The sequence below is a fragment of the Podarcis filfolensis genome (assembly GCF_964270895.1).
Source record: "Podarcis filfolensis genome assembly, chromosome: 4".
NCBI lineage: Eukaryota > Metazoa > Chordata > Lepidosauria > Squamata > Lacertidae > Podarcis > Podarcis filfolensis.
The window spans coordinates 34,657,516-34,684,721 of NC_139607.1; the positions used below are offsets into that span (position 1 = coordinate 34,657,516).

Consider the following 27,206-nt stretch of genomic DNA (forward strand, 5'->3'; position numbering starts at 1 on the left):
AAAGAGACCTTAATTGTATGTCTGCGGTTATTTTCAATAATTCCATAATATTCAACAACGATTTAAGCCTCGGTTTCCAGTAGTCCACAAGTGCACTTGCCAGATTGTCAGTGGTGACTTATCTTTCGCTCTGGCAAGCACACTGTAAGAGAAAAATAGGCGGAAAGTTCACACATCCACTGCAAGCTTTTAGAGTCACTGAGAAAGCAGCAAGGCTCTCGCTGTGTCCCAAGTGGCTTCAAAGTTCTGCACAACAGTCGGGATCAACATTCAACTCTTCTCTGGCATGAAGAAGGGGCAGGGGAGGCTCAACCCTGTACTCATGCTGTATTTCAAAGCAGAAAGCAGCAACAATCTCTGCAGAATTTTGGAGACAAGATATTCCCCCTTCCTTTAACTTGCATGGGGATGGGGGGGTGGGGAAGGGTCTGTCTTCTGGCAATGACATTTATAGCAGGCTACTAAGGCCAATCAAATGTGTTAGAAACTTGGTTTGTTCCCCCAACAAGTTCCTTTTTTAAAAAGTAGCTGAAAAAGTAGCTGACAAAATATGCAAAAAAATAAAATAAGAGAAAACATTCATGGTAAGCACCAGAATAAAAACAGCAAGTCAGAAGATTAATTAGATAGGGATGCCTAGGGTGGGGAAGATGGTTAACTGGACCACCGATTGATGTTAGATGGTACCCTGCAACCACAGCAGAAGCTTAAGCATCAACATTCCGAAAAATGTCCTATTGATGTCAACGTGTATTTTTGCATTTGTTTGTTTATTATTCATTTATTTGCAGTATTTGCATATTTGCCTATAACTGAAATTCTCTGGGTGGTTAACAAGAAAATCTAAAAATACAAAAGGTATTTTTTTAAAAAGCCAAAGAGAGAGAGAGAGAGCAAGTAGTAAACGTACATGTGAATTAAAATAAATAAAACCACCAGCAGCAAAACATTAATATAGCACAGCTAAATCACTAAAAGCTCTTAACATTAAAATGCCTGGGAAATATTTTTTTTAACGTGTTCATGCAGCACTGAAAGGACTATCAGGCTGACATCTGGAAGGCTTATATTAATTTATATGCTTAACAGTCATTGCATCTGCAATGTGAACTGCTGGTGGTATGCTGTTGTTAGCATTACAATAACCTCACGCCAGGGTGGCACCACAATCACCCCAGGCCTATTGGCCAATCATTTTGAGTGAAGTGATCATGAGGGGTATAAAAGTGGCACTGCAACGTGTGCCAAGCACCTGCTTTGCACTGCCGAACACCCGCCCACCCTCCCTTTGATTTAGGTGTCCTCTGGCCTTGCTTTGGACTTTGGTTGGTTGCCCGTCTTGGGAATTTTTCCATTCGGCAGATTGGCACTAGCCTTTTGGTTTTCGCCTGCCTCTTAGAAATCATCACAACTTTGTAAGGTTTGGTGGTTAGGCATTGGGCTTATTGATGAGTGGGGGAGGGAGGTCGGCCATCGCCTGCCCCTCCATTGTCCAAGGGTATTCTGTTAAAGGAATCTGGGGCCTGGATCCTGTCCGAAGTCCGGTTGAGGGGCTAGGGCCATGCCAGGCCTCTGGGAACACCGGGGGAGATGCAGGCAGATTCCCCCGAAGCAGCTCCCTCTTTTGGTGGTTTACCCTTACTGACTTCCTGCAAAGGGGGCAGGAGTCTGATATAGTCTTTTGCCAATACCTACGCCAATACCGCTCACATTTGCTGTAATCAATACAGTGGTACCTCAGGTTAAGAACTTAATTTGTTCTGGAGGTCCGTTCTTAACCTGAAACTGTTCTTAACCTGAGGGGTACCTCACTAATGGGGCCTCCCGATGCTGCCGTGCCACCACCGTGCAATTTCTGTTCTCATTCTGAAGTAAAGTTCAGTCTGTAACCTGAAGCGTCTGTAACCCGAGGTACCACTGTAAAGTTGTGACCTAAATTTTGCCCATTAACCTTAAACCAAAATTCTGCATCAGTGTGAATTTCTTTATTCTTAACAGGGGCTGGCTTGAGGGTCTTGACACGCAAGTTACAAAAACCTGTTGCCAATGGCCTACTTGCAGTAGATGAACAACCTGTTTGCAATATTAAACCCCTCTCTGGAAGCACCCTCAATGAAAAGAACATAGTGAATCCAGCACCAAAGGCAGCTCTAGGTGAAGAGCGGTTGTGATCTCGTTCCAATATCCAAGCCTGCATGTCCAGTCCTACAGGTTGTGCTTCAGTAATGACTCCAATATGACAAAACGTTCCATGTTAAATGGAAAACAGAGTTACATAGGTAGTAGCACTTGCAATAGCTGCTGGTTATCAAAGAGATAAATTACCTGAGGTAGCATTCCTTTCATAAACCAGAATGTTGTGTTGGATAGGGGAGGCCAAGATTTAATCATGAAGATCACTTTCATAGCTTTAGTCTTGCGCAAATTATTTTCATCTCAAATTTTCTCACAGTGCTATTGCAAGTTTACAATAAGCACACACTGTAAACTTCCATTGGGATAGGCAGGGTGGAGAAAGCTGTTTTATTTTGTTCCTGTTACCTGAAATATGTTCAATATTAATATCCAATATTAAGCATTCTGGAGTAAGTGCTTTGCAAACAGCTGCCTTACCTAGGCAAAGGCTAATATAAAGAACCTTTTCTTTAGAACAGATGCATTTTATATTTTGGCTGCAATTTTAAACTTGCTTGCTTAGACACAGAAATCAGTCACACTTATATCCCCAGAAAACATATTTAGGATTAGAGTGTAAGTCTGCTAAAAATAAAAATATACTGTAATTGCCCTCTTTGGGAAAGGATTGTCACTTTGAGCCTCATAAAAGCTATATTCCCTTAGGTACGTACAGTAATAAGGGAAGTGCTGAAGACAACTGCAAACTTTCATTGTGGGAGTCATATTTCCACAGCAAGATGTAGGTAAGGTTTTTATTCCCTGTGGGTTTTTGTTTGGTTAGGAGTTTCAAAATTACATTATGAAACACCTGTAATAATTTTTCTGTACCTGAAAGGCACTGAGAAATATCTCCCACTGCTTGCTATCAGCACCTTACTGTGCATTTTCAGCTGCCTATTGAGTAAAGCTGTCAAGTTGTGCTTCCAGTTGCTATGATCACTAATATATGGAGCCTGTTGATCACATCATTCATATTCTATTTTTTATGTCATAGTAAGTCAACACAACCAAATAAAAAACTTAACTAAATGCAAAAAAATAACTTTATTTGAAATATTTTTATTTGCTCTAATCTAATACTAACTTAATGACAGAACAAGCTATCTGAAATATACTAGGAGTTGAGAGTTGATTTCATGCCCTTTATTCAGCTCATAGTGGTGAGGAGGAATGGAAGTTCCCCCAGAATGTCTGATACATTATTTACACAATGGGCCCCACGTGATTGGCTAATTCAGGGATTCTCCTGTAGGCCAATCAGGTTGTGGATTCACTTCCACCTGGAGTGGGATTGGGTGGCTCCTGTGGACCAATCAGACTGCTACATTCTGGATCCTTTAGTTCTAGGACCAATCAGACTGCTGCATTTTGGATCCTATTCAACTTGGTACATAACACCATCTAATAAAATTAATAAAATATGCTTAAATGAGGGCTATCATTCCCTACCAGCAAACTCAGGTGGTTGTAGGTTGACAGAAATGAGGCAACTGAGAAACAATAGAGAGGTATAAGCATGTTCTAGTAAACTCCAAGGTATTTAGAAATACAAAATATTTTTAAACACGTACAGGCTAATGAGGATTGAGCCAGTCAGTGGCCTCAAGGAGCCATGGGAGTGTCAATTGGTTTATAGCATCCTAGAGGACAGCATGGCGTTTAGCTGAGCATTCCTAATAAGGTGTGAGGAGACACAGCAACATTTTGGTGCAGGTCCCACTTGTTCCTGTTTACATACTAAAAAATAAAAAAAAAATACATCTCACCACCAGGGTCTATTTTCCCCTTGTGTCCTTCATGCTGATGTCCTTTTCCCTAACCCCCCCCCCCCATCTAGCTGTCTTCTCTCCCTCCTCTCCTTGGGGCATGTGCCAACAGCCACAATATAAGACTATGGATATTCACCCTGAGTAAAATTAACATAATGGAGGTTCATGTGCTTACTCAGAAGTAAGTCCCATCAAGTTCCATGGGGCTTACACCCACATAATTAGGTGCAGCATTCCAGCATTGCAAGCAGAACATACAGGGGTGTAGATTTAGCATGCAGTTCTCAGGAAATGCCTTCTGGCTTCCATGGAAAATACCCTTTTACAGATACTACCACGAAGTTTTCTCTTCCAAAAGATGGAATCTCTGAACAACTAGTAATCTCAGAAATAAAATACAAGCCATTGACTCACTTCACACTTCCTGAAATCAATGTCCCCCTGCGGCTGAACAGCCACTTTCTGCTTTTATACAAAATATCAAAACAAAATTATACCAAACACCATGGGAATATCTGTGTACATTGATAGAAGAAGATATGTCAACAGGAGAGCAGTGCACAACGAATCTTATAGTTTAAGTTTCACTTTGTTCATATTCAGTGCTTTTTTTCTTTTAAACCCTATCTATTTTCTTCAGGTAAGCAGGCTGACATTTCTTTTTTTTTAAAGATAACAGGTGCTTCTCAGCTTAAATAAACCCAGGAAATGGCCTCAGAAAGCATTTAACACCATCTTTAGAACTGTCAGATATTAGGATTATCATATGTAATATTGTGGTGAGTCAACCTTTCAAGTCAGAAAGCTCTTGGTAAACTAAAGCCACTTGCAATTTTATTTTATTTTATTTTAGGCATAACTAAAACACTTGTTGGCTGCATCATTTATGCTCATCAATCTTACTATCCACTTCATATCCACAAGTTGGTTAGGGTGGTAAACAACCTTCATTATAGTTTTAATATAAACTAAGAAGAATGTCAGACAGAACTATATGTGTTATTTCCTCGTTAGCAACCCATTCATTGTATGCCTAAGTGGATTTATCCACGATTAATACAGAAAGTGTCACATCCTATATATTTGGGTTAGTTAGCTAAGTCAAAAGGATTTGCACTTTTAGGGACGCAGTTACATTCATTGGTGTTTTCAGGCTAACCTAAGACCCTTGTGGTTATTTTCAAAGAATAGGTAGAAAAATACATATGTAACACCTTCCTGTTCAACATTTATTTCATTTACCTTGCCTTACCCCATCCCCAAAATAGCTTAAGTTAGCATACATGAGCTATTCCACATTATGCTCAGCATAACCCAAGCTTTGAGACAGAGACTTGTAAGTGGCACCACCAAGAAGGGATTTAAAACTCTGGTTTTCCCAGTCAAACACTCCACATAATGGCTGGATTTGGATGATTTTCTTCAGCTTCATGTTGTTTTGAAGCAGGGGGTGGATGCCAGGGCCAAGTACTCCTTCCTGGTCCCTCCAATCCTCCCTTTGCACCAGTGGCAGCCGGTGCCCATTAAGGCACGTGGATTGAAGGGTACAATGGGGCAGCTCTATGCACATATATATAAGAGATGGGGCTTGTCCACACCACAGTTCACTGTGATTTGCAGCTGTTTGCATTCCCTTCTAATATGCATAGTCCACATTACATTAGTGTCAAAACAACAACAGCAATCATCTCAAGGTTTTCCCCCTTGGGGGATACTGGGTGCCCAACCACTTCACTGGAGATCACACATGATTGGTTTTGGAGTGGGTGGATAATAATAATAATAATTTATTTTCCCAGCCACTCTGGGCGGCTTTCAACGGAATATTAAAATACAATAGTCTATTAAACATTAAAAGCTTCCCTAAACAGGGCTGCCTTCAGATGTCTTCTAAAAGTCTGGTAGTTGTTTTTTTCTTTGACATCTGGTGGGATGGCATTCCACAGGGCTGGTGCCACTATCGAGAAGGCCGTCTGCCTGGTTCCCTGTAATTTGGCTTCTTGCAGTGAGGGAACCACCAGAAGGCCCTTGGCACTGGACCTCAGTGTCCAGGCAGAACGATGGGGGTGGAGACGCTCCTTCAGGTATACTGGACCGAGGCAATTTAGGGCTTAAAAGGTCAGCACCAACACTTTGAATTGTGCTCGGGAACGTACTCGGGATCAGTTGTCACCTTCTGCTACTCATCTCTCTATGCCCTTTACCTCCTCAGCGCTTTCATTTCTGACTGCGCTTGTATCTTTTTTCCAGTGTGCTCCTGAATGGAGGATTTTTTCTTTCTTTTGATCCCATAGATTTGCAGAAAACCAGAATAGTGCACAAGCAAACTGCATTAAAAAAATATTCTACACCAAATATATTGGGCAGCAATCTGAAAAATCTGTGCCGAGAATTTACAATTCCTTTAATTTCTTCTGCAGCATACCACCCAAGCCTTTTTTTAATTTGATCCCTCAGATTTGCACCAAACAAGAAAACTGCACAAGTAAATTTGTAATTGCTCATGTGGTTTTGCACATTTCTTGGGTGAGGAAAGTATCTTAAGAACAAGGTGCATGTGCGGCTGACTGCAGGCAAGCGCTGGTGGTACTTAAGTGGAAGAACAGAATCAACAAATTAGAAGGTGGAGAAAACCACAAAACCACATGCTTACTTGTATGAATGGGAAGGACAGAAGTTGCTCCTCATGTACTAATTCAATTGTGTGGGGGTGTGGACTGCTCTGCTCTAATTCAAAGGGGAGGGGAGGGGATTAACAGCTACTTAATGCTCAGAAGTGGACAAGCCCAAAGTCTCACTAAACTCATTTAGACATAACTCACTTAGAAATACATTAAACTTTGGGGCAATAAGAAAGAAGAAGAAAAATTATTGCCTATAGCTCCAAATATAAACTATGGCAATCTGTTTAGGAGGAGGAAGGGAGAAATAGTCTGAGCAAATCCAGCAAGGAACGTGTGTGTGAAAGGGAGTTGGCTGGAAGAGAGAAGGTTCCTTCTCTCTGTTTCCTTTTTAAAGTTATGGATTTTTTTTAAAAAAACATAAGTTAGCCCATATTTTGCACATGTCCTTTGATCTTGTATTGCTGACACCATAGACCACCTCCCATTAAAAACAGTATCCTATATAGAATCACAGAATCATAGAGTTGGAAGGGACCACAAGGGTCATCTAGTCCAGCTCCCTGCAATGCAGGAATCTCAATACCCTTCCAATTTGAAACCATACCAGACCCTGCTTAGCTTTGTAAATGTGCTAGCAGTTTTATTACTGCACCACTATATCTTCCCAGAGCTGCAATATTATAATTGGTGGCAGCAGCCACACCCTGCAGGAGAAGAACAACCCAAATGCGGGAAACATAATTTGTATAATTTGTGGTAACAGGGCTGGGAATGTTGGGTGTGTTGCTGCAGCTGCAACATGTGGCTGCTCAGAGGCCAGTTCCTGGACAAATCAGAGAGCCCTTTGGAAAGTAATTAAGGAGGAAGGCGAGAAGATTCCCTCTGGTATTTCACAAGTTAAAGGTAAAGGAAAGCAGCAATGTACCATTCTCTCTCTCTCTCTCTCTCTCTCTCTCTCTCTCTCTCTCTCTCTCTCCATACCCACACACCATGATGTCTCTGTTACTGTAAACTAGAGTCTTCTTCATATGGAACTGTACAGTGTGGGCTAGTTGGGAGCAACCCTGGAGGCAACAGCCAACTAAAACAGAAAAACATTTACAACTGCATATATATAAAATAGCTTCTGACTTGCATGGTGCTAGTTGAGATAAATCCTGCATGATATCATTGGTCATTATTTGGTGAACACCACAAACTGATTTTTTTGTTTAGCAATGGTAAAGAAACAGTATCAGGCTACACATAAGACGGTGGAATGCTGAGCTGGTAGAATAACTACCTCTTTAGCCTGCAGGTTGGGGGTGGGATACCATTTCTGAATGTGAAAGAGGGGGGGGGACCGGAAAACTACCACATCAGAGAGAAGCATTATACAGTATACAAACGTTTCTGGTTTTCTAATTGCATTGAGGGGTTTTTTGTTGCAGAATAAGATGGTAGGATGCTGAGATAATAAAATAAAGTGTGCCACTTGAGGCTGCAGATGAAGATCACATTTTGGATGCTCCGCTCTATAGAAAACCAGTATAATGGTCAAAGGTGTGGACTGGAACCTTTCGATCAGATGTACTAATTATGTACTTGCAGGCAAGTTTTGCTTTGTTAATATTAGGGCATTCTAAAATGGCATTTTCCTACCTGCAGACCCAAGTAGCACACCACACATTAACACCTCAGAATTCTATCTTGTTAGTCCATGCATGTGTATATTAGGCCCAAGTTAATTATCATAGTTTTATTTCAGTAGGTCAGCTTTGCAGTTTGTTCTATGAAAGCATCTGTAAATGGGAAGTGGTAAAATTATTCTAAAAAGAACAAGATAAAATACTAGCTTAGTTGTTGTTATTATCCTTATTGGATTTTTATGTTGATCTTCCTCCTAAAGGAGCCCAGGGTGGCATTTAGGCTGGAAGATATTGACTTACCCCAAGCAGAGAAAGAATTCGAATGGGGTTTTTTTATTGTATTTATTGGTTACTTCTTTACCAAGGTAACTCAAAGCGCCTTACAATATATAAACAAAGAAAGAAACACATATATGAAAACCAGCCTAAAAGAAAGCAAATAAATAGCTAAAAGACAATGCAGATTGCACTAGTAAATAAATATGTAAGATGGACAACAGCAGTGGGGTTGGTAGTAGAACTTTTTTCTTTACAATTATGAAGAATGCTTGCACCAGCAGTGCAAATATCTAGCATAAAGATGACGGCATCTTCCGCATCCCATTTACATTTCTATCCTGCCTTTTTTCCATCTTGGAACACAAGGCAGAATACATATGGTTCCCAAGTGGTCATCCGTCCAGCACTGACCAGACCTAAATCTGTTTAGCTTCAGCAAAGTAGAGGTGACCTTACATGAAGAACAACTCCCATTGTTCTAGGTGCATTTTGTGACAGGGAATTTCATTAGTGTGAGCAGTTTCTGAGCTCTGTGCGCAGTACTGTGCCTAAGATTTCAGATTAAAACTGCAGAGTGGAAGGAAAGGAGGAGCTTTTTCTGCCTTCCCACTTTCAGCTACTCTCTGAAGACTGGAGAAGAGACCCTCTTAAGAATATTAGGGGGTGAGCAGGGGAAGGACTAGACCATGTGGAAAATGAACATAATATTTTAGCTGCAGTTCTCTCATTTTCAACATTGTATTCTTGTTATTAGAAAAAGTGCACCTAGACATTATGTTGTTGTGCCCATAACCTAGGTTTAAGGTGCCATTTAGCTCCTAGCTTTCATATCTCAGTTTCTAACACTGCGTACACACCTTCAGGTCATACTCTGCGATACTTTTGGCCATGAATAATGCAGTGTTGTTTTTCTTAAAACGAAGTTGCCTTACAAGACTCCTGATTCACAGTTTCAAACTAAATAACAAAGGGCAATTTTAAAAAAGGAATCTACACTAGCAACTGTCCTTGTGGCTTTGTCATAGTAATACTTATGTAATCATACATACATACATACATACATACATACATACATACACAGAGTATAACAAAGAAATTATTCCTTTTCAAATGGTGGAATAGCACATAATTTGGTTCTCAGGGTAACCCCATTCACTAGTTTAATTCAAATCATGATGCCACAGAGAAGAGAGCAGATTCTTAAATCACATGTTCTTATCATCTTCCTATGATCAAATCTAGATCTACCTATGCATGATGCAACAATTATCAACATGAGAGTTCCTGTTATATCCAAAATGGCAGAACTTGTGGCATGATCCAGCCAGTGAAAAGCACTTTTAAGCACCATACACATCAAGAGGGGAGTTGGCATGTGTTAAATCAGGATAGTCCACGAAGATGAAGCATGTATAAGCCTCAGAGTCTACCAAGTTCAAAAACGCCTTGGACAGGATTTACAACAATCTATGTAGATTACACACTGCAAAATTTTATAAGGTTTTCAGTCTTCCCATGTTAAGAATGAGAAAACCCAGTCTTTTCATAATTTTGACAAGCAGGCAATTAAAACTTTTAGGCTTTCTAATTTACAGTCCAAGCAAATTAAATAATAAAAAGCTCTGACAATTTTGCTCAAAACTTCAAAGAATCTTTTTTTTCATGATTTGGCCCAATCACGATTCTAGTATACTAAATAAATATTGGTATGTTTCAAACTTTATTTTTATAAATTTGTGGGCAGCAACTCTAAAAATGATTTCAAAAAGAGGCTTGTGAATTTGAATGCTTTAGTGTGTTCTACTAATGTAACTTTCTTGAGATGCAATTTATTACCGGTAGTTCAGGGTCAGGGAAACTGTGGCCCTACGGATGTTGCTGTGCTACAAGTTCCTTTATCCCTGACAACTGCCCATGCTAGCTGGGGCTGATAGGAGTCCAATAACAATGGGAGGGCCACAGTCTCCCACCCCTGTAGTAATTCGAACTAGTACCTTATTGAGCAACCAGGTCTATAGGAGAGCACACAGGATTCAAAGTCAGCTACATTATATGCCACAAGTGGGTACAACTATAGTTCAGAAACAAAACACAGACCTACTCCATGTACTCAGCCAATCTCTCATTAGGTGCTTCAAGGAAGTAGTCTATGAAGAAATTTCTAAAATCAAAGATCATGCACTATGAATTCTGTGGATGTATATTCTGGATTGTTCTCTAAAGGCCTCCCAACAGCATATTTCACTGAGCACAATGGAACTTACTTCTGGGAATGTACGTATCTGCAAGTAAAAGGAGTGAGAATTAATAATTACAAAATTAGCTATATTGGAACCTGAAACAGGACAGATGGCAAGGACAGTTTGATGACATGCTCTGAGCCTGTTGGATTCTGAATCTGCACCATTTCTGACTTGCAACTAACAGTCTCAGTGCAGAAAACTGTTTCCCTTCCTACAAATATAAATAATCAATTCTTCAAAGGCACTGTATGATTCCCATGATGCTCCATCTGAAAGAATATCTGTAACGTAACTTCATGCCAAGCTCTTCTTTGCTGGGAAAAGAAATTCTTCCTCCCCTTCCATAAAGGGGAATGAACCACAACCACTACCACAGAACTGTCTTATCTAGTAGCAGCATTAACCTGCATACTGTACTTTGTTACATAAGCAGGTTTATTGCAGTGCTGTTGAAGCATATCTTCATTGCTTAAAACAAAGAGTGAGGTATAGCAATGCACAGATGCATGTCAAGCTAATGACTCTGAATGTTCTGAGATGCCTTCAGAGCTATTTAGGTATTTAGTTTATTGTTTTTGTTTTTAAGGTTCCACATGCTGCCATTTCTTTCTTGGACTCTTTGATAAGGATTATGTCAAGACTGAGCAGATGGTTATGTTAAAGGCAGTAAGCATTGTATCTAAAATATCCTTATTAATCTAATAATTTGGTGGTCAATAATGATTAGGGGAAGTTTTAGCACCACAGCTATATCTTCTCGCTTTAAATAATGTAAGCTTCACTATAGTACCCACTATAAGGGCAGTAAATTTACAAGCCTTGTATGGATGCAAATGAGCAACATCTCATTTCTCAGTCTCATAACTGGCCCCCTTTTATATTTAAACAAAGAATATCTACTCTGATAACCATTCCATTCTTCTCAGCATAACCTTCAGCTATTTAGCGGGTGATGCAGAGTTGTGATTTGCTATGGCAATTAGTGGCAAAATGCACATTCCTTAACACTTATTTCAGCTGTAAAGTTAAGCCAGTGAGTGTCTTTCTGTATGCTCCCAGCATTGTATTTTATCTTCACTGATGTCATGTTTCCATTAACCTCCCACTTAGCTGAAATCCCCACTAGGCTTAATAGAATGGTATTACTGTATGAAATAAAAACAAGTCATTAAAACAGCGACTGATTGTCAACTTCGTTTTAATCCTTGTTCAATATACATATCTCATAAGGGTGGCAGTGATAACTCGTTATCTTTCTAAGTGCAATTAAATTAAAAGAGGTTTTAAAAGAAATCTGCTCTACAAGTTAGCTAATTGTGTCAATTTATTTTCCCTAAAGACCATGATTAATGAAGGCCTTACTTAATTATTATTGTAGGTATAGTTAGTCTATTTCTCAAATATATTTGTCATGTATGGCTCAATGAACATATGACCTACAGTGGAAATGGAGAAAAAAACTGCATGTTCTGTATTATGTATGCACTAGGTTTGTCATTCATTTCCACAGATCTAAGGGACACATCACAGATTCCAAGAAGCAGCCTTAAGATTTGTTTTCAGACAAAATTTCTATTAAAAAAAGAATTTATAAAAACTAAAGTTCAAATGACTGTTTTTTAATAGTTCTACAGTAAATAATGAGAATTTTTTGTTGCATAATCCATCTCTTGTATGTCTCTTAAATCAATGTTTCCATGTATCTTTTCCAGTGGCATTTATTTTTGTTCTAGCTCCTCAGCTGATACTGTGTTCCCTTTCTTTCTGTCTCAACTCATCTGCTGTGAAGCTTCTCATTACTATGATGCTCTAGGGCCTAATGTTTGGGCTGCAGTCCTAGCTATATACACATACCAATTGTATTCAATGGAACTTACTTCTGAGCAGGCTTGTATAGTATTGCATTGCTAGTGTTGATTTAGAAGTGACAGAGGGAGACATAAAACAAGTATAACACAACTTGAGAAAATGTTACGTCAATGCAATTCAAAATATGCAGACATTGCTGAGTGCACCTGCTGATAGGAAACTTGGGATGTCAATGTGGGTTGATTTTAGGGCAACAGGTGGCTTGTAAGAATACAAAATAATGTGCTGGAAGAGTATACATAGTTGATTTCCTATTTTAAAAAGGCACACACAGAGAAGAAAACACACACACACACTTTCACTCTCCTATGCATATTAGAACTCTGGGTTCACAACTTCTAACTCACAAGTCATGAACTATGAACTACAGTGGTACCTCAGGTTACATACGCTTCAGGTTACAGATGCTTCAGGTTACAGACTCTGCTAACCCAGAAATAGTACCTTGGGTTAAGAACTTTGCTTCAGGATGAGAACAGAAATCGTGCTCCGGCAGCGCAGCAGCAGCGGGAGGCCCCATTAGCTAAAGTGGTGCTTCAGGTTAAGATCATTTTCAGGTTAAGAACAGACCTCCAGAACAAATTAACTACTTAACCCGAGGTACCACTGTATAGGTCATGTGGTGCAGAGTAGTTAATGTTGGCAATCCAGATTATTTCCAGTCATGAAGATTGCTAGGTCAGAATGTCTCAATACAATTTACCAACCTAAAACTTCATCCCAGAGAGTGTTATGAGGATAAACATATTATGCTCCTAAATGTAACTGAGCTTTTGAGGATATTGTGACTAATCTTTTTAGATAGCAGCAGGTAAATAATCTAAAAAGAGCAATGAAGCCCCATTTTATAAAGGGATCCATTTCCAGTCAAATGATCTCCTTGCACCTGGAGTGCCACAAACATCACTGAGAGTAAGTAAGATCAGGTCTTATCTCCTACATACTGGTCTGGTTCCCAGGTGACATTAAGCCATGGTTTGTTTAGCTTAACTGTGATCTGAATTCACCCATGCCAACTAACTATGGTTTGTTCATGGCCAACAAAACAGAACATGAAACCGTAGTTTGAAGTCGGCTTACAAATCTTAGTTTATGTTAACCATAGTTTCTCATTACATCCAAACCTTCTATCATGGCTTAATCCTGGCTTGTTTTGATGTCTTACTCCAAAAGCTACAGAGACAAAAATGGTTAAAAAAATGTTAATTAGCTTAAATAAGTCGTAGTTACTTTGTTCATCTACAAGACATCATGGTTTGTTCAACAAACCTTGATTAAAACAAACAAGGGTAATTGCAGCCATGGAGTCAGTTCAGTAGGGCTTGGATTAGCACTGTGAAGCTAAAAATGAATTTACTAGTCACACAGAAGGCTGTTTACATGTGTTAGACAATGGACCTGTGTATAATTGTAAGGTAAGACCATAAATTGAATAAAACTCACACAAAGCCAACTATGCAGTGAGAAATACTTGCTAATTTTTATTACATCAGTTTGTACTTCAGAGTTGTATGCAACTAAGTAATTCTCAGAGCAGACCCACTGAAATCAATGGTCAAGTTAGTAATAACTTAAGACTGCAGTCCTAACACCACTTATTGGGGAATAAACACCACTGAATTCAATAGTATTTCTGAGTAGACATGGTTAGGATTACCCTACAATTTAAGTCCATTGATTGTGATGGCTGTAAATTGGGTATGATTTCAATAGATCCAACAATTATTCCTAAAGGTAGGGATAGGGGATAAATTTGATTCAGTTTGCATGGAAAGTTGAAGCTATGAAATTCACACTTTCCAAAACAATATGAGGTATCTTTCAAAATCTGTACTTATCTAAATTTTGTGATGCAGCTCTAGAAGCAAAGCTTATAAAAATGCATATATTAAAGTGTGTGCAAAAAAGGAACATATTAGGAAAAATATCATACAAAAAATGGTTACGTAACTGTGTACAAATTAGTCAGGAGAAACTTGTGCTCAAATACTGAAGAATTTGCATGAGAATTATTTTTTTAATCAAATTGCTGCAGAAATATGGCTAACTGAATTTAATTTGGGGAAAAAAATGAGAGACTAAGGGAACTGAGATTTTCAGTTCCTTCCTTCCCTACCTAAAGATTTCTTTAAAATGCACTGTGCAACACTGAATACACACAAAACTCCAGCCAAGGTTAAAACCTATATAAACTTCTATAAACATGTACAAATCTATTAAAAGCACCATGATATGATACAATCCTTCAGATTCATTGAAACCACTCATTTGGTTCATCGCTCATGGCAAACAAGCTGTTACATTTCTGAAAGTTCTAAAATGCTACAAGTATCACATTGAGAGTCTGATTCAAAGCATTTTTGTTTGTTTCACAAAAATGTAGCTTCAGTATTCCTCCAACGCAAGTCTGCATTGTATAACCCTCTTAAAACAGCAATTATTAACAAACCAAACTACTTTGTGTTACAACTAGTAGGTATTTTATTGATATATAAATTGCTTGTTTTCAAAATATACTCTAGAAATGTAACACATTGGAAAAAGAAGCTTGTATTAAAGGTTAAGAAAATATCTGTGAAATTTCAGACATAGGATTTTGTTAGAGTCTTTTCAGTACTCACTCCCCGAAGACCACAAACCCCTGGAAAGCCATTTTAAGAAAATAATATCTCAGAAGTTGAAAATTGTGTTGATTCATTTTCTTTTGCAGCTGAATGTAAAGACACTTAAACAGAAAACCTCTTTAAGGTTTGTTTTTACTCATTGGTAACTAAAACATCATCATCATTATTTTTTAATCCCATTAATAAGTCAATAACATCCTATTTCTCCAACCATTGCAGCAGCAGTCCCTCCTAATAGCTTTGTACCTTCCATCAAATGCACACACCCACACCCACACACTTACCCAACAATATAACAAGAAGTCCAGGTTTATTAAAAATGCTTCACTAAGGCTCTATCTCTGCTCAATGTATGTTTTGCCACTGAGCTTAATCAGAGCCCTACCCCCTTCAAGGGTAACAGTGCAATCGTAAGCTTGTACTCAGAAGGAAAATGTTTAGGATTGCAGCTGGGAAGAGCAAGCCTATACTCTGTAACTCCTAGGGAAGGGAAGGAGGGGAGAGAGAAGTACCCCCAGGGAGGTATAGAAGCATAGAATTCTACTCATTTTTTGCTTGCTTGGCCAGCAGCAGTCAAGTCAGAGGCAAATGAAAGAGACCTTCCTGGACTCAAACTCCCGTTGCAAACACAACTGAGCAGTTCCCAACCCACTCAGCCATAGCAGCAGGCAGAAGGCAGAAACATCATGGGGCGTCTCCCCTCACACACACATACCACTTCCAGATTCAGTTGTGTATACCAGGAGCACATGGGTTGCCCAGGAAGTCCTATATCAGCCCACCCTTTGCTGTTAGTGCCAAAAGAGCCACTGCCCACCTGAGACCTGATAGCATCCAGTTCCCTACCTTCAGTCCCATCCTGAAGCCCAATCCTACTAAGGGGAAAGGCATTTCAATCCACTATGCCCTAGCAATGGAAAACAAAAAACCGAAAAATGAATGTGGCATAATCATAGGCTTTATTGAACAGCATTTCAATAAAGGAGGAGTGGGTGGGGAGGGAAACCACATAGAGGGTTGCCAACCAGTCATCCAAGCAGAGCTCCTGTGCCTCAGAAAGCAGCACAATGGTCAGCAGGATGGTGGCAGGATCTGTTTCTTTCATGGCTCCAGCTCCACATTAGGACACTTACTTGTCTAGGTATTGCATAGCTGGCATGGCGTTGGCAATGAATCAGGAGCTTGTCTAGTGCAAGTGGGCTTGTCTAGTGCAAGTGAGGAACAAGGATGGGTTGGGCCTCCTTCTTGGTCGACTTGGAATGCAATGTGGGAGAAGGTCCTTTACAGCAGTCTGTGGAGAGCAAGGGAAGACAGAGAGCAATAAGCAATATGTAACAGTTGCAACACAGAGTTCATGAATGTGGGTGCACAGTAGGTGTTTGTGATGAAGTGACGAGGAAGAGGGAGTGGGAGTGGGGTATCTGAGTTTTTGGCCAGAACTCAGTCTCCTTCACCTTGGGAAGGGAAGTGACTGAGACCATACTCGCCCTGGTAGGCTGCAGTGCAACTCTCTGTGTGGAGGAACAGCTTATTCTGCTCCGTGTGCCCAGGATGTGTTCCTGTCAGGCAAAAGACCTCACGAATCTTTGGCCAGCAGTGGTAATGGCTGGATTGGAGTGTTTGCTTTTGAGAGTGACTGCTCCTGCCTGTTTGGGGGAACCAAGCATTACTGCAATACAATATAGGCAAGGCATCCATACGGAAAGAGGGGGAAACTGTTGCAGGAATTCCACTTTGTAGGATGGCTGCCATCTCAGCTCGCTTACCTGTGTGGAGTGCTCTGTTCTTGCAGTTCCAGTTGTGGCAGTGTAGTGGGAGTTGCAGGTTGGTGTTTTTGTCTGGAGTCCTAAGGTGAAGTACCTGTTAGGATCCTAGATAGAGAAGTGTTAGCAATGTGCTCAAGTCCCTCTGTCTCTTCTGGAGACAGGCAATTTAATGAAACACTCCCTGTTTGTTCAAAGTGCACCTTCTTTATGTTTCCCATCACCAGAGTTTCCCCTATGTGTACATGATCTGAGTGAGGCCTGAAAGATATATGTCTATGCTAGGTACCAGTTATCTTATTTATGATCTCTCTGTATGCTGTAACTGAGTGCTGATTTGCACCATATCTTACATGCTCTCATAAAGGAAGGAGATTGGTAGGGGAACAGGAAGTTTTGTTTTGTTTTGCTCTTCACTGAGTTGAATGGGAGGAATTTTCCTTACATCAGCTCCATGCTCAGTGTCCCTGCCCCATTTTGGCTGCTAGGCCAGCAGACTTGTGCTGGTATACAAGATATACAGCAGCATGTTTCATGTTCTCCTGTTGTTGTTGGTGGTGGTGCTTCTTCCCTATCCTACAGATAATCCCTCTGCCAGCATAACTGAAGGATAAAATTGAGTTCTAAAGTACTTAGCTATTTTAAGCACAAGTGGTAAAGGCAAGGCACATTTCCGGTATGAAACGCTCCTATTTGTGAGTATTGATTACTTGATTATTAGTGTTAGTCCAAAGTGGAGTTGTGGGTGGATGTATAAGTAATATGTGCCATAGGTTTGGTATATCAGCAGCAGCAGCAGCACTATATATCCACAAGAAATGCCTGCTAAAATGCTTAATATTTTCAGAGCCTAAGCTTTAATCATTCTCACAGCAGAGTTTCAGAGAAGATGAATATATGATAGCTTCCTTCAGATATCTGACAGGCTGTCATGCAAAAGGTGAACAGAGAACAGGGAATGAACCTTAAATGGGTGGAAATGGCAGGGAAGCAGTTTTGAACTAAACATTAGGGTAAAGGCTGTTCAATAGTGGGGGAGGCTGTTGCGGGAGATGGTGGCAGCTCCTTCCTTGGGGTGTTTAAGCAGAGGCTTGACAACAATCTGACAGGGTTGCTGTAGGCAGTGGAGGCTGGCTCATTAGGGCAAAGGGAGCACTGAACCACCAATCTCAGTCTTCTCTGCTATTTTGCTTACAACCAGTCACAGGGTAGCTCTGGATATCATTGGCTCTGGCTGCTGGTTTTAATAGACCCTAGTCACCAGTGGCGTGGCAGGACCTTCACTGAGCTAGCCTAGATGACCTCTAAAGTCTCTTCCATCCATGTGAGGCCAGGCTGATTATTAGCACTGCATATTCATAAATCTAGGAAAGTTGCCTTTAAAGCTTACTTTAGCATTTCCCAATCCTAACATTGCTTTGCACTTATCTAATGAATTTCTCTCTCCATTTGCAGCTCATGCCACAATGCACAGACCACAGAATTGTAGAATTACCAGGGTTTTGTTTTGTTTTGAACTTTCTGTGCCTTTTACAGGTTCAGGACAAAGGGGAGGGGAAATCAACAGATACAGCTTTTCCCTCCCTCTGTTTACTGAATCAGGATGGGGAAAACCAACACACGTTTCATGTCTCGGCTACCTGTAGCTGTTAGGAAAGGAGTTAGCCCTTAAGAAAGTCTCCATTATAAGTAATGGTTGTTAGAATATAGGGACAAGAGAGAGCATCATTAGCAATTACTCGAATTAATTATGTTTGTATCTCACTTTTCCTCCAATGAGCTAAGTGCATCTCCTGCTCCCCACTCCTACTGTCACTACAACCCTGTAAATTAGGGTTAGACTGAGGGCAAATCCATATTGTAGTTTAATGTGGATAGTAAACTTCCTGTACCTCCATTAATTATCTATTATCCATATTCTCAAAATCATTGCCTTTACACTCTTCTCCCTCCCTCAGTCCATATTTTCTCATGCTCTCTCATTTTTTTGGAGTATCCCTGGTATGAGAACATCTGGACTGAGGGAATAGAAAGTGTAGAAAGGCAGGGATTTGGAGGTGGATGTCATGTGGTCAATGGAGAATTAATGCAGGTACAGGAAACTTACTATCCTCATTGAACAGTAGCATGGGTGACCCCTGAGAGATGAAGGCTGGCAAAGTTATCTCAGGAACTTCATAGCTGAGCCATGGCTTTCTTAGCTCAAGTTGTACCTGAACCCTGCTTTCTTTGTTATAAGTGCAACACTTTATCCCTATATCTTTGGGAGAAATCAGAAACTAGAAATGTCAGCAGATCACTTATGTTGTTTGTGGAATGTCAAGGACTGGTCAATTAAGATATAATATCCCACCTATCAGGGGAAAGAACATTGCATGCAGGAAGTTCCAGGTGCAATCCCTGGCATCTCCAGTAGAATGGACCAGGTTAATAGGTGATGAGAAAGACCTCTCTGCCTAAGACTATGGAGTGCTACTACCTGTTATACAATACTAAGAAAGACAGACAAAAAGTAGGAACTGGTATAAGGTGGACATTGCATGAGTCGTTCACACACCATCTGGTATTTTACAAAAAAAGATGCACGCAAATGAGAATGTATCTACCCTGAATAGTATGCTTCTCTCAAACAACATGCTCTTTAATGGTTCAGTCAGGGGTGAATAGAAAAAGTGCTGGTGCCAGATTCCAACTCACCTTCCCAATAATGATAGAGAAAAGTAGAGAGACTGGTGCTCAAGTGTTGCTTGTTCCCAGGGACAGCAACAACTATATACTTAGACTTTAAAGCAGGCTTCACCAGCCTGATGCCCTCCAGCCGCTGTTGGAGTGTAACTCCCATCAACCCCAGCCATCACAGGACACATTGGCAAAGGCTGCTTTAAAATGGCATAAATATACATTCTCACAACATTTCCGTATCAGGGAGAAAAAGCAGAACTTCATTTGAGGTTTCCCCCCTACTACATACAAAAGTTATATAAGGTGATATATTCATTTGCAAACTGAAGTTGCTGTGTATTTATAGTAATGGCCTGATCCAATGTAGATCCACTCAGGAGTAAGTCCCACTGAGTTCCATGGATTTACTTTCAAGGAAACATTGCACAGAACTGGGTTTGCAAAATCATAGCACCATGGTCCTAAATGCATTTACCTGGACAGTAAATTCTATTTATTTTAATTGGAATTTGCTTCCAAGTAATTGCTTAGGAGTTAGGTGTTAAGTGATGCACAGCAATTTTAATTAGTAAAATCCTATATTTCATTATACATAGTGTCACGCTATAAATTTCTGGAGGGCTGAGGTACAGTTAGTGCGAGTTACAAATATTTATTCTGTTGCGTAACTTACATAAAGAGACTTGAGCATGTACTGAAGTAATAAGAGGTATGCATACTGCATATAGAAACCTGCAGTTTCACAACCTGTACAAATGTGATGCTGTTTAATCGTGTGTCATGTATATGAATTTACACACCCACTCATCCACAAGAATAAATGAAATATAATAAAACTTACACTTTGTGAAACAGCTTGATATATGAAAAATATTTTCTTCTACATACATTAGCCCTACTATCCTTCCTGCAATGGGGTTCAACACCAAAGGCACAATACATCAGAAATCTGTTATGCACATCCCTAATTGAAATGAACAAGAGCAATGCAAAAACACCAACATGTTCTTCAGTAGCTCCCATTCATTTTGAAGTGAACGTGCACAGGAGAAAAACCCTATGAACTGCATGTCCATTTAGTCTATTTATTTATTAAGAAATGTGCATCACATTTCAGATGCCAGAGAGAGAGAGAGAGAGAGTTGTTTGTTGAAGATTTACTGAAAATCATGTGGTATTTTAGATAGTGTTCACGCACAAGAAGCCTACCGTTGTAGGGAATAGTTTTCAGCAAAAATGGTCTAGTTGTTTTAGACATCTGCTTGTGACCTTTTACTTGCTCACAGAGTCCTGAGCAGCAGGCATTTCAGCTAAAGAGAGGAGAAGATGATAAACAAATGGATTCAGCAATATAGTTGCCAGGCATGTAAACATGGATGACATTGCTGCTGTAATCACATTAGTTTGTAGAGTGCATTAACAATAACATCAAGACTGATCAACTAGCCATGTCAGAAGATCTTTGAGGTGCAATGCAAGCAGGAGCAAAATTCACTGGATATCACTATAGAAGGGCATCTCTCTCTCTCTCTCTCTCTCTCTTTCCAGACTATATAAACAAGGCTCCATGGGTAGGAAGTCACCTTGAGGCAATGCAATGCAACATCATCTCAAATCACAGAGTTGCACTTTGAGTACATGGAGGGGGGAGGGTTAAAACAAAATCCATTTCCTTCTTGTCTCCCTTCCCCATAGTGTCCCTCTTAATTGGTGCATATGCAGTGGGAGACAGAGGTAGTGTATCTGTCTCACACAGCATATATACCAATTATGGGTGAATACATCATGTAGTCTCTGCTCTCATTCCTAGACCTTCTACTGTCTACAGTACAGCCTGAAGGTTTATTGCCTCCCCCTCTCCATTTCAGAAAGACACCTCAGTTCGATCACCTCCATCTAGTCAGTGTGTCTTACATTCTCCCCTGCCACTATTTTACAGAAGGCTAGGGTAAGCGAGGTCAATATGATACATTGTCATCATCATCATTTTAATCTCCTATGAGGCTGTCCACATTCTGTCTTCTCTGTGCAGGCAATATAAGAAGAGAGCAGACTGCACTTCCCATAGCATTACTGATATTTATAATATAGCAACACACACATTTACTGGCTTTGCAATTGAACACATTGAGCGCAATCCGCCTCCCACTTAATTCAACGGCAAAATTTCCTACTGATTTATTTTAATGGAATGGGATTTCATCCACTATCAGAAAAGCTAGGGGGTGGGGAAGTTGTTTTAAATGCAGAGCTATTATCTAAAAAGGATGCATATATATTCCTCTTATCCCAGCCCCAAGACTATTTCAAATGCTTTTGCCATTAATTAGTAAATACTCCACCAAACCCCCCTCCAAACCTTCAATGGGTATTTCAAAATGCAAATCTATGCAAGGTGAAATGTATAATATGCAAAATCATTCCCAAGTGTTTATGCCATGAACCATATTTTCTGCCCTTGGAATCTTGCACACATGAGGTCTAATTTTCAATTACTTTCTTGATTTTCCACCTTTTGAATTCACAAAGCGTTCGTTCCTTCTGTCACACGAGCTTACCTTTATGGTCTGTTTAGCAGTGCAGCTACCTCCTGCATACCAATTTAGGGGCTGCAAAGACAACCTAACAGTCCTTGATCGCAGCCTCGCACCTTCCCAATCACACATTGATCCTGTGTGCATTTTAAAACCCTACTTTTTTTTTAAGAAGACAGCAGCAACCACCAACGCTTCCTCTCCTGATCAGACATCTACTTCTATGTCTCTTTAGCACACACACCCCTTCTCCCAAACTCCCCATTTGTTGAATTACAGGTAAGGTGATGCAGAGGGGGCGCGCAGACACGAAGAGGCTACTTCGCATTTTCTCCAGATTTAAATCCGCAAGGAAAACCATCGGGAGACCACACGAGTAGAGGAAGAGCTGACCAGGGATCCGTGCCTTCCCCCCCCCCCATCCTTACACACAGACACTTAGGGTGATGATGACTGTATGGAGAAGCAGCAGCCCAAACAGCCTGGTACTGCAGTGCTTTCTGGAGGATCAGACAGACAGCTATTCTCATGGTTAAGGTTTGGTCCCCCCCCCCATTCAATAAAACAACAACCCACCTTTGCTGCTGCTGGAAATGATTGTTTCAGAACTTTTCTCGCCCCCATTTGTAAACAAGATGCGTGGAAAAACTCACCGGGTCGTCCTGATCTCTGTCTGAAGGTCAATCCCGGGCTAGCTTGGATGGCAGTTTTCCTCGAGGGGCTCCGGGAGGTTCGGGTCCGATTCCTGGCCCTTTTTTTCCTCCCCTTTCCCCGCCTCGCGTCTTCCCTCCTCCCTGGCCGTCCTCCCCGATCCGTGTGCGGCGACCCGAAGGCGCCCCTCTATTCAGCCTTCCTCGCCCAGCAGCCTCGCCGCCGACGCTCAGATGCCATGGTCGCAATCCACATCGCGGCAGATGTACCACAGGATCACATAGAGGATGAGCAGGATGGCGAAGATGAACAAAGCCACCAGAATCGCCTTGGTCACCGGGGAGATGAGGGACTGCATGACCCCCGCGCCAGAGCCGCCCGAGGAGCTCGCTCGCCAGTCGGCAGCCCGCGTCGGAGAAGTGAGGCACAAGCCCGCCGAGGACGGTGCAGACAGGCTCTCCTCTCCCGCAGAGGAGGCGGCGGCGGCGGCGGCGGCGGCAGCCTCCACACCGAAGTCCCCCCGTCGCCTGAAAGAGCCCCGCTAAAACCTGGGCTGCCTCCGCATTGGTTCGTGCCAAGCTGAGGAGGCGAGGGCGCGAGGCTGAGGCGCCGGGCGAGCGGGCTTCCCTCCCGCCTCCTCGTCAGGGCGCCCGGAGAAGAGGCAGGCGGACTGGCTGACGGACTGACCCCGCGGGGCTCTCACCAGCCGGCGCTCGCCCGCTCCGGCAGCCGCGGCCGCAGCGAAGGGGCTGGGGAGCTGAGGGGGCAGGCGGCGAGAAGTTAGCCCGCCCAACGGCGCGGCCATGGGCGCCCCGCGCGCGCCGCCGGGAGGGCTCCTCGGTGGGTTTTGGCGGGCTGAAAGAAGAAGGATGCTCTGCCCTTTCAGTCAGAGGCGGGCTGAGGTGAGGCGGCGCGCCGCGGGGCGCCGGCTGCTGTTGCTGCCGAGCGAGCGCCTTCAAAGTTGGGCGGCGGCGAGGCGACAGCCCGCAGGTGGTGATGGGGACAGGTGGGGAAAGCCAGGCTCCTCCTGGGAAGCTCCGTGAGGAAAGCCATGAAAGGGCAGCGCCAGAAAGCGGGCGGCTGGGAGGCGCGAGCGGCGGAGGGCGCGCGCCTGGAAGTTCCTTCTGGCCGCCCCGCCGCGGTGCTCCCCGCCTGCGCTTCTCCGAGTGCGTCTGTGCGCGCTTCTGCAGCGGAGGCAGTCGGCTCGCCGCAGACGCGAGACCCGCCTGATTAGTATTCCGCCCAGCAGCGCGCCTTCGCTCTTTTTCCCGCCTCCTTCCCACTCTCCCGCCCGCCCCTCGCGCCTCGTCTAGTCCTTCCTCTCCCTCATACCGCCAGTGTAGCCGGGGAAACCTCGGCTGTCATTGACTCTGTATGTGTGTGTGTGTGCTGTGACTGTAATTACAAGGGAGTATGAAATGCTGAGGGAGTGAGGGAAAGGGGGGTTGCAAAGGACATGCCCCCACCTCCTGCTTAACTGACGTCTCCCCTGAGAAGCCTGAGGTCTCCCAAAAAAGATGTGGAGAGTCCTGTCCTCTCCTTTCAAGGGGGCAGAACGGGGGTTCACGCTCAGGTGAGAGTGGCAGGCGAAAAGGGCACCACCTCCGACCGCCGAGGAGAGACAGTCAGGCTGCCACTTATGCGGAGCGTGCGTGCAAGTGGAGTTTAGGCGCGCGCGCGCACACACAGTCGCCACATGTTGACTGCGGCAGAGAATGGCTCCCTAGCAGTGCTTTTTTCCTGGGGGGACGCATGTCCCTAAACATTTTGTGCACCTAAGTTTGGCCTCATTGAGGGGCAGTATTTCAATATGAGCAGGAAAATGAGAGTACCCCTAGACACATTTTTTTAATAGAAAAAAGCACTGCACCCTAGCATGTGTGAACAGCCATCTGGGATCTCTCTCAAACACCACAGACAGAGCCTGGGCATGGCTTCAACCCACCACCTCCTGGGCCCTCTAGTCTCTCCCACCCCAACAAAAATAAAATACCTGTTTACCTGACTCTGACACAAAAGCTCACATACTATATCAATGAATGAAATGTTAATGTCTTCCCCTTTTCCTTCCCCCTCTCTTCCCACTTTTCTTTTCCTCCAACCCCCTATTGCCTAGAATAGTAACGTCCCACTCTGAACCTGACTGACTTGCTTGAAGGATTCTGTGGCTTGAAAACAGAAGCTCTGGATGCACCCAAAAAAGGATTGAATAAAAACATTTTTAAAAAACAACAACAACCCACAGTCTATCTCCTCCGTTAACGTTCTTCAGTGCAGCTTCATTGGAAAGCCATGAAATCTGATCCTGCAAAGGCCCAGTCTAGGTATTAGGGCTGCCACCTTCTTTTGTACCTAAGAGGCAGGCAATATGTGGTAGGTAAATAAGACATTTTGGGTTGTAGTTGAGATTTCCTCTGCACCAGCACAAAAGCCTCAAAACATACTCCACAAAGCACATAGTAAACCTGCTGCAATACAGGTTATCTATCACCTTATAACAGGCACTGTATGGAGCAGTTACAGAAATCTCAGTATGGTGCCTAACTGTTATTCTGAGGCGTGGGCTGAAGAAGTACCAAATACCAGTTTTTGTGCAGCCTGGACCTATTCATATTTATTTGGGGGTCCCTATTATTTTGCATCCATTAGTAAGTGTGCATAAGAGTAGAGCTTTACCTGTGTTAAGTTGGAAAAGGCTCATTTGCTTGTGGTCTGGGGTTCAGGGGTGCCAATGCACTACCAGATTCCCTACTTATGGAATCATCCACATGCAGACAGATCTAAAGACAGAGACGCTAGCTGTCATAAATAAAGCCTGATTGGATTCATTCTGATGACTTTTTGTAGAGAATAGGAAAATAAAGCAATGAACTAGCTGAAAAAACTAATTTTAGGGAAGTCAATCTGTTTCAGGTCACCTCCCCCTCCCCCTCCCAGATATCTTTGACCAGTGCAGGACAAAATAACAAGCTTTTGCTTCCTTTACAACAATGGTTTTTGCAAGGACAGCTAGAATAATTTCACTTTAGCAGTCAGTATCCTCAACTAAGCTACTCAGACAATACTTTGTGTGTTTGACAGAAACATCCAGCATCCCACAAAGCAAGACTAGAAACTTCTGAGGGCAGCCAGGTCAGGATAACACAAATGAGATCAAACACAATATCAATATATGGTAAAGGGATATAATTCCAGATATTCTGCGGTGTGAATCCACTGTATGAAACTCAAGATTAAAACATTATGTTTCAGCTCTGAAAGAGAGAACCACACAGATGGGAGACAAGAATGCAATGTCTGTGGCATATATTTTATTCATAAAATACATTTTGCTTCACAATGACATTTTTGCTCTACATATAGAGAGGAAGGCAAAGAGCCAGAATGTCAGTTGTTTCTGATGTATCCCTGTATATACCACATGACTAGAAAATGTGAGCAATACATAGTCAAAAATGACAAATTTGTCAGGAGCCATGAATAATAGTTTAAACGAATAAAAGAAAATGTGTATATCTGTATCAGGCTGAATGGAAAACAAACTAAATGAAATATTGATCCTGCATGCATCCTGTCAGATAAGTTGGTATACTATATATATATATATATATATTGTCCAATATAAGGGCCAAATGTTTTAAGTTGTTTGCTTTTCTTCTCATTTATGACAAAAGGTGTTTCTCTTCTCTAAATGTAATGCACCTGCCTATATTCTGAAATCATAGAATTGTAGAGTTGGAAGCAACCCTGAAGAGCATCTTATCCAAACTCCTGCAATGCAGGGAATCGAACCTGCAACCTTGGCACTATTAGCACCATACTCTAACCAATCGTAACATAAGGTGACAAAAACTGAGTAGGGAATTTTAAAGGTCTTCTTAAAAAGGGAAATGTTTTTAGAAGTCAGAACTTACAAAGGAATTGAGAATTCAAAATTTTAAATAAAGTTGCTGATGGAAGGCACTCCAGGCCACTGAGGCCACCTGAGCCAAAGGGTCCAGGAGTACCCCCAAGCTACGAACTTGCTCTTTCAAAGGAAGTGTAAGCCAATCAAGGCGACCTCCCACCCATCTGGTCTAGGGAACCACCCACTAACAGTGCCTCAGTCTTATCTGGATTGAGCTTCAGTCTGTTGTCTCTCATCCAGTCCACTACCGAGGCAAAACACTGGTCCAGCACTTCCATTGCCTCATCTGCAGATGTAAAGGAGAAATAGAGCTGAGTGTCATCAGCATACTGCTGATAATGTACTCCAAACCTCTGGATAACCCCACTCAGTGGTTTTATGTAGATGTTAAACATGGGGGATAGGATTGAGCCTTGCGGAACCCCACACTGAAGGTTCTTGGGGGCTGAAAAGCA

At 42.0% G+C, this 27,206-nt stretch overlaps 1 protein-coding gene across 2 annotated transcripts in view; it reads right to left on the reverse strand.

Annotated features, from left to right (window-relative positions):
- ZBED1 (zinc finger BED-type containing 1) overlaps nucleotides 1-24,134 on the reverse strand; it is a gene marked incomplete at its 3' end in the record, with an annotated part of 125,470 nt that extends 101,336 nt beyond the window's left edge. Inside the window, exons 1-5 of one of the 2 annotated variants that reach the window (XR_014547226.1) lie at nucleotides 22,847-24,134; nucleotides 16,981-17,085; nucleotides 16,348-16,505; nucleotides 16,061-16,121; nucleotides 3,405-3,579 (exon numbers count right to left, since the gene is read on the reverse strand). Of the gene's footprint in view, nucleotides 1-3,404; nucleotides 3,580-16,060; nucleotides 16,122-16,347; nucleotides 16,506-16,980; nucleotides 17,086-22,846 lie in introns of those variants that run through there. The other variant, XM_083610678.1, reaches the window with a different exon arrangement.
- Between the last annotated feature and the right edge of the window lie 3,072 nt (nucleotides 24,135-27,206).